Source organism: Saimiri boliviensis, chromosome 1 (assembly GCF_048565385.1).
Source record: "Saimiri boliviensis isolate mSaiBol1 chromosome 1, mSaiBol1.pri, whole genome shotgun sequence".
In the NCBI taxonomy this organism is placed as follows: Eukaryota; Metazoa; Chordata; class Mammalia; order Primates; family Cebidae; genus Saimiri; species Saimiri boliviensis.
The window spans coordinates 5,780,468-5,792,698 of record NC_133449.1 but is presented as its reverse complement, the minus strand read 5'-3'; positions in this window follow the sequence as shown (position 1 = coordinate 5,792,698).

The following is a 12,231-nucleotide window of genomic DNA, read 5'->3' as shown; positions in this document are numbered from 1 at the left end:
ATGGAAGCATTTTATCCTCTACATTTTTTAATGCACTAAGCAACTAAGCACTATTTATCCAGCCCTGCACTCTAGATTTTTTTTTTTTTACTGTTTGAGACTCAGAGTAATATTGGGAAAAAAAACTGAGGATATAAAATTGTCTTTATTTTACTGCTTGATATCTGTGTGACCTTGGGTACTTCATGTCAGTACTATGCATTTGATAGTCATCATCTGCAAAATAATAACAGTGACAACAATAAAAATTATCATTGAATTATTTTTAAAACATGAGCACATGATACACAGCCTTTAAAAATAATTATAACCAATTAAATGCTGATATATGATTACTATTCATACAGATTCAGTTACTTCAACCCTGTTAGAACACATACAGAACTCCAAAGGTTTAACTGAGTAAGTAACCTAAGTAATGGATGGAAGTCTCTATCCTCAGACTGCTCTTTTACTGGTCAATGGGCAGATACGGCATTAACATGACATAGAAAGATCCCAAGCTCTGGAATGAAATACTGTGATGTGACCTTGGGCAAGATGTTTTGCATTTCAAAATATCCATAGGTGTTTACACTAAGGGGTTAAATAACTTTCAAGATTGTCACATAATAGAATGTGATGCCCAAAATACAGTGTCTGGCTCAGGTTAGGATTGAATAAATACATACTTTCTTCCTCACTTTGGATAGAACTGTTTTCATGAAGTGAAGAGAACTCAAGCACATTTTAAAATTGCAAGTTGAATACCATGCTATTATTAACAAATAACATTCCTGGCCTCTCTCTCCCCTCCTTTGCCAACCCTCTAATCATTGTATTGATTTCAGACTCCATTTGTGAGATGAGAATGCCCCATGAGAAACAGCCCCCACGCAATGCTGCATCCTCACAAAATAAGGACAATGTCTATTTGATGGCAGGAGAGAGTCCATTTACTAGCTCCTGAGAGAAGCCAACTTACCTCCTCTTCACATGGACCATCAGTGTAAATGTGTATCTCTTTTATACGTTGTACAAAAACTAACTAACTTCATGCATGAAATCATATAATTAGGATCGCTTTGGTGAGCCGAAAGTCCTAGTTTTAATTTTAGTTTGACAATTCTTATTTCTGACAACATGGAAAAATCCTTCTAATTTCATGAGCCTCTGGCTACTCGTCTACAAAATGGGGACTAAATGGGTCAAAATATGTAAAAAATGATGACATAATAACTCCTACATAGTAGGAAGTTTATAAATGTACGTTTTCTATTCTCTTCCCCTGTAAGACCATAATTTAAATTATACATAGTCATATAGATCCCATAATGACTGTCAGTATGCCCTGCACAAAATATGCTCTTGAAAAATGTTTATGAAGTTAAACTAAATTTAAAATACGTGTAGAAAATACAAATGTTTTAACTATATCATTATTTTACATTATAAAAGACACAAGTTTAGGGCCTAAAATTAATTTCATATATTTTGAATTCCATGTATTATAATTATAACTAAGGATCTACAGTGCTTAAACTTCTTGTTGTTGTCGGTTGGTTTAATTTTTTTTGCAGCCACTTTCACTTGAGGCCACAGAGTGTCAAGGAAAGAATAAACAATTTGGAGCCAAATTTGAATTTAAATATAGCATATTTCATTGACTCAAAGATACCATTAATTATAAGATGCACACATACAATTGTTACAAGATCGTACTGCCAAAACACTAAGGCATGATTGCAAATGCATTCATTGCACAATGAATACTTATTTTCGAGAGGTTAAAATGAAAGAAAATACGACCCAATGAAATCTTATTTAACTTCTTTGATCCCAATTTTCTTCATCAGAAAAATAAGTCTAACAAGAATAACTAAGAGGATCTTGAAAAAATCACACGAAGAAAAGGTATGACTTCACTTCAAATTCTAAAGCAGTGAAAATATTGTTTATAGACCACAATCTCACTTGATGAGAAATACAGTTTGGAGATTCTGTTTCACTGTAAAATGACAACATACAATCATGATAGATCACCTGAATTTGTGTTACTTTGCTTTAGGAGTGGGCTTCTTAAAGATTTTATTTTTGAGCCAGGCGCGGTGGCTCACGCCTGTAATCCCAGCACTTTGGGAGGCCGAGGTGGGTGGATCACGAGGTCAAGAGATCGAGACCATCCTGGTCAACATGGTGAAACCCCATCTCTACTAAAAATACAAAAAATTAGCTGGGCATGGTGGCGTGTGCCTGTAATCCCAGCTACTCAGGAGCCTGAGGCAGGAGAATTGCCTGAACCCAGGAGGCGGAGGTTGCAGTGAGCCGAGATCGCACCATTGCACTCCAGCCTGGGTAACAAGAGCGAAACTCCGTCTCAAAAAAAAAAAAAAAAAAAAAAAAAAAAAAAAAAAAAAAAAAAAAAAAAGATTTTATTTTTTCTTAACCTAGTTTCTGATAATTATTCAAGCATAAAAATAATTATTTAATGATTATTCAGGAAAACTTTATATCCTATATAGGTTACTCATTCAGAAAAATTGACCTTAGATTTTTAAACAAATCTAAATAAAACTAATCAGAAAGCAAAATCCATGAAAAACATAAAAAGTACCCAGGTCAGGGAAAGAACTGGATGATTTACATGACTAACTATTCTTGAATTTTTTTTCTGTAAGTGTAGGATATTAGATATGAACATTTTTACAGAAATAGCAACAGATCCATTTGACATCAAATTTTTGGACTGGAGATAGAAGCACTTTCTGGGCTTCCTGATTCTCTACGTGTCAGGTGACATCCCTAAAGAATTGCATGCCATATGAGTTAAATAGTTGAATGTTGCATATTCATTGTCTTGTGGGGTTTTGCCAATACTCCCCAATGTGACGAGCAAGGATGCCAAGAAATAGTATGATTCAGCCTTGTGGGTCCCTCCTGTTTCTGATTTTGTGACTCCATTTCTGCTGCCCCTGGAAGAGACAGTCACCATTTGGTAAATTTGATTCTTTATTGGGGGTTCAATGAACAAATGAAATGCAAATGGTTTACGATTTACGAAGGACAGACAATACTGCAGAATGCCACAGTAAAAGCAATTAACAAAGTCATTGTGATATTTGATGGGGATAATTTTTAAAACTTAGGAGACAGCCAGGCATTATGCACATTCAACCATGTGTTCCTGGATTCTTCCAGGTTTATCTTCCTAAATAACTGAGATAATTCAAAGTACATTAACATGACATCTCCTCATCCTCAAGCCTTTAATTAGGGTGTTTTCTTTATCGAGAATATCTTCTTCCTCAGTGCTCTCATGTTAAATACCTAAATATGCTTTAAATTTTAAACTCATTTTTCTTTCTTCCATAAAACCTTCCTATCTCCATGCAATCTCTACCCCATAAAGCATTCCACTGAACATGTCCTTGATCCATCCATAATAGCTCTTATTCTAGTTGCTCAGGGATTTAGAGATATGTTTCCCTTATAGATGTAAATTTCTCTGTTTTATTTATGGTTATAATCCCAGAGCTTATATACAGATTTATTCGTTATTTGTCAACTAATTTTGATTGTTTTTTGCAATTGGGATGAGGAAAGGCACTGTTAATGACCGTCATAAAGCAATGCTTATCACAGAATACGTGAGGTTCATGGGTTGCTACCTTCCCCTACCCAACCATCTCCCTGTTACAACTAACTCCACGCCTCTATTCCTGTTAAAGAAAAAAACAAACAAACAAACAAACAAACAAACAAAAACAGCTGAATCCAAATAAGTGAGAATGACATTATAAAAGAGAGACCATTACATCTGCAGACCTCAGGCTTTGTTCTTAATTACAGTGGACTTCAAGGGTTCCTCAATTTCCTCAATTTTCTTCATGTTAGGTTTGGCAATGCTGTGGTTGAGAGCTGTTGCCGTCAGCCCGTGCTCAAAGAATTTCCCATAGAAATTGTTTCAAACTTCCCCCACTCTCTCCTAGTCACAAAACACCCTCTCATCTTCAGAAAATTACTTTCTATTTCATCAATCTATGGCAGCACTTCTCAGCATTGCACCGCTGACATCATGAATCAGATAATTCTTGGTTTTGTGGGCTGTGTGAGCATTGTAGAATGTTCAGCAGCATCTTTGATTTCTACCCACTAGACACCAGTAAAAATCTCGTGACAATCAAAACTATCTCCATACATTGCCTGATCTCCATGGGAGAGAAGAGATCACCCCAGATTCAGAGTGACTAGTCTGTAGAGACTCCTCTGGCTAAGTCTCCTAGACTTACATAACTGAGACTCTTAAAATAGGAGAGATGAAAGAAGCCATAGAGATTCACTGGTGCAACCACGTACTACAGATAAGCCCATAGCAGCTAAGTGTTTTTCCCACATAGACTCAGTGCAAGACTAATGTATCTAAAATGTAAGTGTGACCATGTCCAACCAGTATTTAAATTTCTCCAGCTGCTCTTCATAACTCACAAGAGAATATCATAAAGTCCCTTGCCTTGACTCGCAGTGTCTTCTCTTGTGGTTCTACCTGTCCAGCTTCACAGCTTCCTCAAGCTCCTTGCAGACAGTTGAATGCAGTGTGCTCTCTCACTCACTGGTGTGAGATGTTCCTGGCAAACATCTCTGTCCCTAAAGGTCGTATTTTGACATTTCTCTGCATATTAGTCGGCTTCTCGCTATAAGAATGTAAGATCCACAAGGGCAAATGTCTGTCTCTCTACTTCTCATTTCCTCAGCAGCACTTCACTCTACAAAGTTGGTAGATAAATGACTGGAAGCCTTTGTATTTTGCTAATATTTGTCTACCTGGAATGCCCCTCCCCCCTGCATTTTATTCACTCTTAGAAACTCAGTCCAACCTCATCAAAGAGCACACAGAGACACAAACATTCTCTTCTTTTATCAGAATGAACCCTGTGAGTTTCTCCTGAAGACCTTAAAGGCTGGGTCATTCATCTGCCAATCAGCCAGATGCTCATTCTCAACACCATTGATTTCTAAGAGCAGTGACCAAATGGCACCACACTTGTGACCTTAGAGTTGAGTGCAGTGCTTGGCTCATGTTAAATATTTCATTCAAAGTGGATATCTCTATCCCTTACTTTTTCCTTTTCTTTTTTGAGTACAACAAAAGTCATGCCTCATCCTTCTGCGTATATTTCATAGTGTATAGCACAATACCTGGCAAAGAGTACACAATTAGTTAACACGTCACATCTATTTCTCCTGTCATCACTTAAAGGTTTTGGGGGAGTGTGAGGTCTGAGGTTTCAGCTAAGCATTCTCGGGAATAGTAGACATTGTTTATTAGTTTCAGGATGCTCGGCCACTATCACAAACACAGCCAGTGCTCTGCACAGATTCTCTTAAGATTCTCTCGCTGTGTTATTATTTGCCTTTCCCAGCTTCAGGGTGCTTCTGAATGCAAGGTCTGTACCTGCAGCTCTGTGTTGAGGACTGCCCTTAGCTACCAGAGGGCCTTAGTACATTTGTGTTGCTATAAAGGAACATCTGAGGATGGGTAATTTATGAATAAAAGAGATTTATTTGGCTTATAATTCTGCAGGTTATCCAAAAAGCACAGGGTCACCATGTGCTTCTGGTGAGGTCCTCAGTGAGTTTCCAATCATGGTGGAAGAGGAAGGGGGGCCTGCATGTGCAGAGACCACATGGCGAGAGAGGAGGCAAGAGAGAAGGGGGTGGCACAGGCTCTTGTAACAACCAGCTCCTGTTCTAACAACCAGCTCCTGCAGTAACTGATAAGGATGGGAACTCATAAAGCAAGAACTCACTCAGTGTTCCCAGAGGACATTAATTGATTCATGAGGCATCCATTCCCATGACCAAACACCTTCTACTAGGTCTCACCTCTAACATCAGGGAATAAATTCCAACATGAGATTTGGAAGGGTCAAACACTTAAATGATATCATGGAGTCTCATTAACTACAGGTGCAGGGAATGGGACATTCTTGGAAGTCCCCACGCCCACACCCAGTGCCTGTCCCCAAGCACAGGGGGGCACAGAACCTCAGCTGCCTCACTTCAGGTTCAAACACCGGGAGCATATTGTACACCCACACTCCCTTCTGGGCTTGGCTGAAGCAACCCTCTGGCAACTTTCCCTAAAATTATACACTGGCCTTGCTTCTTTCCCTTTCCTGTCTTTTCCCCCTTAATTCCTCATTTTTTTTTTCCCTTGGAAGCAATTTCTTTATAAATCATTGACACACAAACTCTTATCTCAGGGTCTGCCTCTGAGAGCAATCCCAGGACAACATCCTCCTCTCTACTAATTGTTAACCAGCAGAGGAGAGAGTGGAGAGCTTATCTGAATCACTGGAGGACATGACTGGCTTCAAAATTTGTGAAGCTGTCTTGGTCTATTGAGACTGCTATAGCAAAATCCCATGAACTGGGGGGATTATATATAAACAGCAGAAATTTACATCTCATAGTTCTGGACTCAGGGAAGTCAAAGATCAAGGTGCCAGCCAATCCAATGTCCGAGGAGGCGCCTTCTTGCTGCGGCCTCCTGTGATGAATGGGGCAAGTGAGCTCTCTGGAGCCTCTTTGCTAAGGGCTCTAATCCCATCTGTGAGGACTCTGCCCTCATGACCCAACCACCTCCCAAAGGCCCTACCTCTTAATCCCATCATTTTGGGGGTTAGAATTTCAACATATGCATTTTGGAGGACACAAACATTCAGACCATAGCAGGGGCTGAGTGTGCCTGAAAATGTGGGTGTCTTGTTCTCATTGTGAATTTCAAGATCAGCAACAGCAGAACATTGATCCAAGTGTGGTTTCCCTCTGGGCCTGGGTGCTTGTGACTGCCCAGCTTGCCTCCCCGTGAGGCCTGCCCCACCTAACAGGCTGTGTCAATCCCCCATATCTGCTGCTCTTCCACAACCACTAACAACCAATAACACAGACGCACAGCCTTTGTATGGATGTCTTTTCCTCTCTCTAAACAGCATTTATTTCAAGTATTGTCGGTTTAAAAATTGCTATAAAAATGGAAGACCTATGAGGAAATTTAAAAATACCAATAGCTTCAGCAAAAGGATCTGACACATGAGGGGGTTTTGAGATCCATTGTGGCAAAATTCTGGACACAGTAGTCACTCAATAAATGCTCATCGATTGGCTAAGATTGGCTAAGATTTCAAATATTTGACATTTTTAATTGGATTCCTTTGCACTTGACACTGTTAGAAGCACATAGGATTGAAATAGATGAAAGTTAGACAGGATTGAGGACCTCAGTAATCATAATCCAAAAACCCAATTTAGCAGATTTGAGGTCAATGTATTTTAATGATTTCCCTGTGGTCATATATCTGAGATACAGTAACATGCAATTATGTTGCTCATTGTTTCTTAAAAGCCATAGGGTATAAATTATAATTGTTTATGGGAATCATATTAATACAAACTTAAAAATTACTGAAGGGACAGTGGAGTTGTGTTAAAAGACAAGTCTGCGTGTGTACTGTTTATAGCCGTACAGTAATGAATTACCACAAAATTTAGCTGCTGAAAACAATACACATTTGGTCTGAAGGGAGAATTTGGACAAGCTAGGATGGGAGTAAAGAGAAATTGTATGTGGAATGGGTGAGTTGTATAGATAAAGAAAGAGTTCATGTGGAGAGCAAATCCCCTGCTTCAGTAAAGAACTAGGCCTTAACTGTGGGCAACTTGGAATAAAGTGAATGCCTGTGCAAGTCATGTAGTCCATGGTATTACTTTCAGGAGGTAAATATCAGCTCTGTGCATGAGGAATTGAAGAAACGATGGAAATGCTGTGATTAAAGATGCCCTGAAACAATTATTGACAAGGGCCGTGTGCAGTGGCTCATGCTTGTAATCCCAGCACTTTGGGAGGCCGGTCGGGAGATCAAGAGCATACTGGATAACGTGGTGAAACACCGTCTCTACTAAAAATACAAAAAAAAAAAAAAAATTAGCCAGGCATCATGGCACGCACTTGTGGTCCCAGCTACTCGGGAGACTGAGGCAGGAGAATTGTTTGAACCCAGAAGGTGGAGATTGCATTGCACCAAGATCACTCCACTGCACTCCAGCCTGGGCCACAGAGTGAGACTCCATCTCAGAAAGAAAATTATCAGTAAGAGGAATGAAGGAATGAAGGTCTAAACTAAAGACACAGCAATGGATAGGAGAGGACCAGTGTGGGAGCTAACATGGAGGCAGAATGGATGAGAGTTGTTAGTGGGTTGACTAGAGGCTTGGCAGTAGCCAGGAAGAAAGAAGGGAAGTTAAAATGAATGGCAGGTGTTACAGCCATGAAATGAAATAGCATCTCAGCTCTCAGCAAGCAAGGCCCGTTCTCACAAAACCCCTTACAGATTCCTGTACTTCCTCTGAAGAACATTTGCTTGCAATAAGGTAGTGAGGAGTTGTTCCCAGGAAGTACAGCAAGGGCAAGAAGGGCAAGCTAAGGCTTTTGAGCCAATCTTTTTGGTATTGACAGGAACACTGAATTCTGGTTTCAGGAGCCTAATCACTGGGGCTTCATTTACAGATTCGGGGGCCAAGTTAGGTCTATTAATGATCTAGACAAGAGCTGTCCTGTCAGAGGGGTAGTAAAATTATGTGAAAAGACAAGTTCAGGGCATAGTGGTTACCTACAGCTGCATATCCAGTCACCCCAAATCTTATCAGCTTAAAACAACACCCAGTGCTTGAGGGCCAAGAGTCAGGGAATGGCTTAGCAGGCGCTGTGGCTCAGAGTCTTTCACAAGGCTGAGTTAAGCAGTCAGCAAGGGCTGCAGTCCCATGAAGGCTTTACCTGTGTTTCCAAGGAGCTAACTCATATGGCTGGAGGCTGGAGGCCTCAGTTGGTTGGCACATGAGTCTTTCCACAGGGCAGCTGTCATCAACGAATCAAATGATGAAAAAGAGAGAGAGAGAGAGAGTGAGGCAAACAGAGTAAGTGAAACAGGCAGAAAGAGAAAGGCAGAAGGTGAGAGAAAGAGAGAAGAGACAGAGAGAGAAAAGAGAGAGAGACAGACAGACAAACAGTGACGGAAGAGATGCAGAGACAAGCACATGCCAGAGACAGAGATCAAGCAGGAAGCTGATGAAGATGTTATGACTCATCTCCAAAGTCAGACACAATCATTCCTCCTTATTCCGCTAGAAACGAGTCCATTCCACACTCAAGGAGAGGGAAATTAAACTCTACCTCTCGAAACAAGAGAATCTCAAAATGTGTACATATGTTTTTTAAACCACCACAATGGATAAGCTGGGCTGCAAATGAAAAAGTGTCAGAAAGATGGAGAAAACTCTGGAAAGAGAAAAAGAAGGAAAATTAGGGTTAATAGATCCCCCGGCAAACACAGAGGAGGGGAATACAGGTCTCTCTCTACATAGCTCTGCTGCTGAATTGAGCTTAACGACTTATTACTCCAAGAAAGAAATGGAGAGTTCAATGCCAACATGTGTTTGTCAGGTATGTGCACCAGTTACCAAGTGCCTCACCTGCCTGCACAATCAGGTGATGTTTCAGCTGTCCCATTTTAACAAATTATTCCTCCCCCAAATGGTTACAGAACCGTACTCCATTGTTATGCAACGAGAAAATGGCTTAGGTATTTCTTTCTCAAATCCCTTTAAATAGACAACGTGCAAAACAAACATGGCAACAGTGTGGGCTCCTGTAAATGCCTGCCGTTTCCCAGGCTACAGGGCTTGTGCCTCCCCTTCAGTGCTCACCCACCAACTTGCCCCTGCATGGGGCTGCCATGTCTGCAACTGCAGCGGTCTATTGATTCTGCTCTTTGGGCCAAGAACAACTGATGGACAAGCAAAATGCGTGAGTGGATGACTGATAAACAACCAGGTGCCATGTCTTGGCTCCCAGATGAACTCCTGTAACTCATTTAACCTTCTTTGACTTGGATGCCTGGCCAAAATGACATGTTCGTTCTGTTTCCCCTTCTCTTCCAGGTGTAACAAAGGTTCATACATAAATAGCAGCTGTAAAGCATTTATAGCTAACACATCTCAGATGTTTGTTCTATTCATCAGTGACCAGAAAAATTAAAGACACTCTAAGGTAGTGGATGAAGCCCTAGACTTCAGTCCAAAGCCATGGATTAACAACTGGCCTGGTAGCCACTTAAGTGAAAACTCTGGGAAGGCTGATCCTTGGGAGCATGAGATGTGTGCTGCTTTTCGGTTGTCCATCGGTAGGCTTTGATTGCCAGTTGCCATTTGTTAACAACTTCTCATTTACAGATCCTCGGGCAGCTGATGTATTTCAGTTTCAACCAGTTCTGTCTCTGTACTAAGCTGCGGAGTTTCTCCCACTGAAACCTCCAGGGATTATGGAATTATTTGTTTATTTATTTTGGCACCCACATATTAATCTGACTCAAGTTTGCCATATCTTCTGCCAAGAAATAGACGATTAGAGGCAACACTCCCTTGGGCTTTAGTCTAATGTGACTTTTCCTTGAATCCATCATGTGCCTTAGAAAGGAGACTTGGCTCTTCTCTCTTTCCTACCTTCAGGAGGCTTCCCCGCTCCCCAGCTTTCCTGTTTTGCTCCCTGTGTTATCTTGGACTAAGGGGTGCTACTGTAAATAGGGTTCACAGAGTTCTGTTCTATTATCCTGGCCATAGCCAGCTTACGTGGTCCCTCAGGGCCCTCACTATGAAGCCACTGAAAAGCGTGATGGAGTATAAATGAAGCCCATATCTGACTAGTCTTCATTCCACAAAAGACATGTTTTTTTTAAAAATTGGGTGTGTAGTGTCCAATTTGACTCCTGTGTCCTGAACACTTTTGTCTTTAATGCTGGAGGTTTCTTAGAATGTAAAAACAACAACAACAACACACACACACACCAAAAAAAAAACCCAAAAAACAAAAACCAAAAACCAAAAAACAAAAAAACAAAAAAAAACATGTTTCAGCAAAGGGAGGCCAATTTTCAAAATCACTCATTTGGCAAATACACCAGCTTTCTAGCTGAAAAACCCTGCTTCTGGTTCCTCACAGTTTACCTAATCCAAAAGCAGTGGTAATCACGTTAAGAAAAAAAAAAATGATCAGCTCTGCCAATAGCCTTGGGCTTTACGTGCTGCCACAGTAACATACCCAAAGAGAGATGGTGATAGCGTGCTGCTTATGCCATTGAAATGCGCGGCCATCCATAGAGAGCATGCATGCCTGCTGGAAGAGCTACTGGGCACAAAATTTATGGCACCCTTGATTTTACAACTGCACCACCCTCACTATAAATACTTTCATGGGATCAGCCAGTTTATTTCTTGGCTAATAACCGACCCATTCAAGTAGAAATGTCTGAATAAAGCATTCTACTACTACCAGATGCAGTATTTGATCAGACTATAATCAACAGATCTCATTTTACTAGCACTAGGATAACTGATACAATGAATTTATCATTGTTGTATGGATTGAGTTCTCCCTAAAAAAAAATTAAAAAAAAAAAAAAAAACTTGGAAGAAGACTAGCACTTTTAAAATTTGGGCTGGCATTCAAAGTCCACAGGAATCTCTATAAATCTGCTTTCCAGCATTATAAAATCATGCATCCTCAGCATATTCTTCTGTTCCTTGATGTGGAATTGCATGTGCTTACCAGAGCAGAATCAATGAGGGATGAAAATGTTACAAGGATATCTTGCTACAGCCATTCTCTCCTAAACCATCAATTTACAAGAGATTGACTAATTAAATCATGGCTTGGGTCTTCCTTTCAGCAGGAAAATGCAGTTAGCTAATCTGAGCTCATATACTAATAATAGAAATAGCCATCTTCACATAGAACACATTATCTGGAGTCTCACAAAATATTCTTACTTGTTTGTATGTCATACCTAAGGTGAGCATTGCTGTTTTCCAGCCTCATGTCAAACACGTGTTTAATGTAGAATAGCCCCTTAAGAAACTGCAGGGTCATTGTGGACCGAAGGGTCCTCATGGTTGCTGTTGGGTGGCTCGGCTGTGTGTTGGTTCCCTGGGACTGTCATAACAAAATACTACAAACCAGGTGAATTAAAACGGCAGAAGTTTATTGCCTCATAGCTCTGGAGGTCAGATATCAAAGTGTCAGCAGGGCTACGATTCCTCTGAAACCTCAAAGTGAGAACCCTTCCTTCCATCCTCTCCCTCCAGTGGCAATACTTGCTGTTGTTGGTTGATGCTGTGTCACCCCAGTCTCTGCCTCCATTG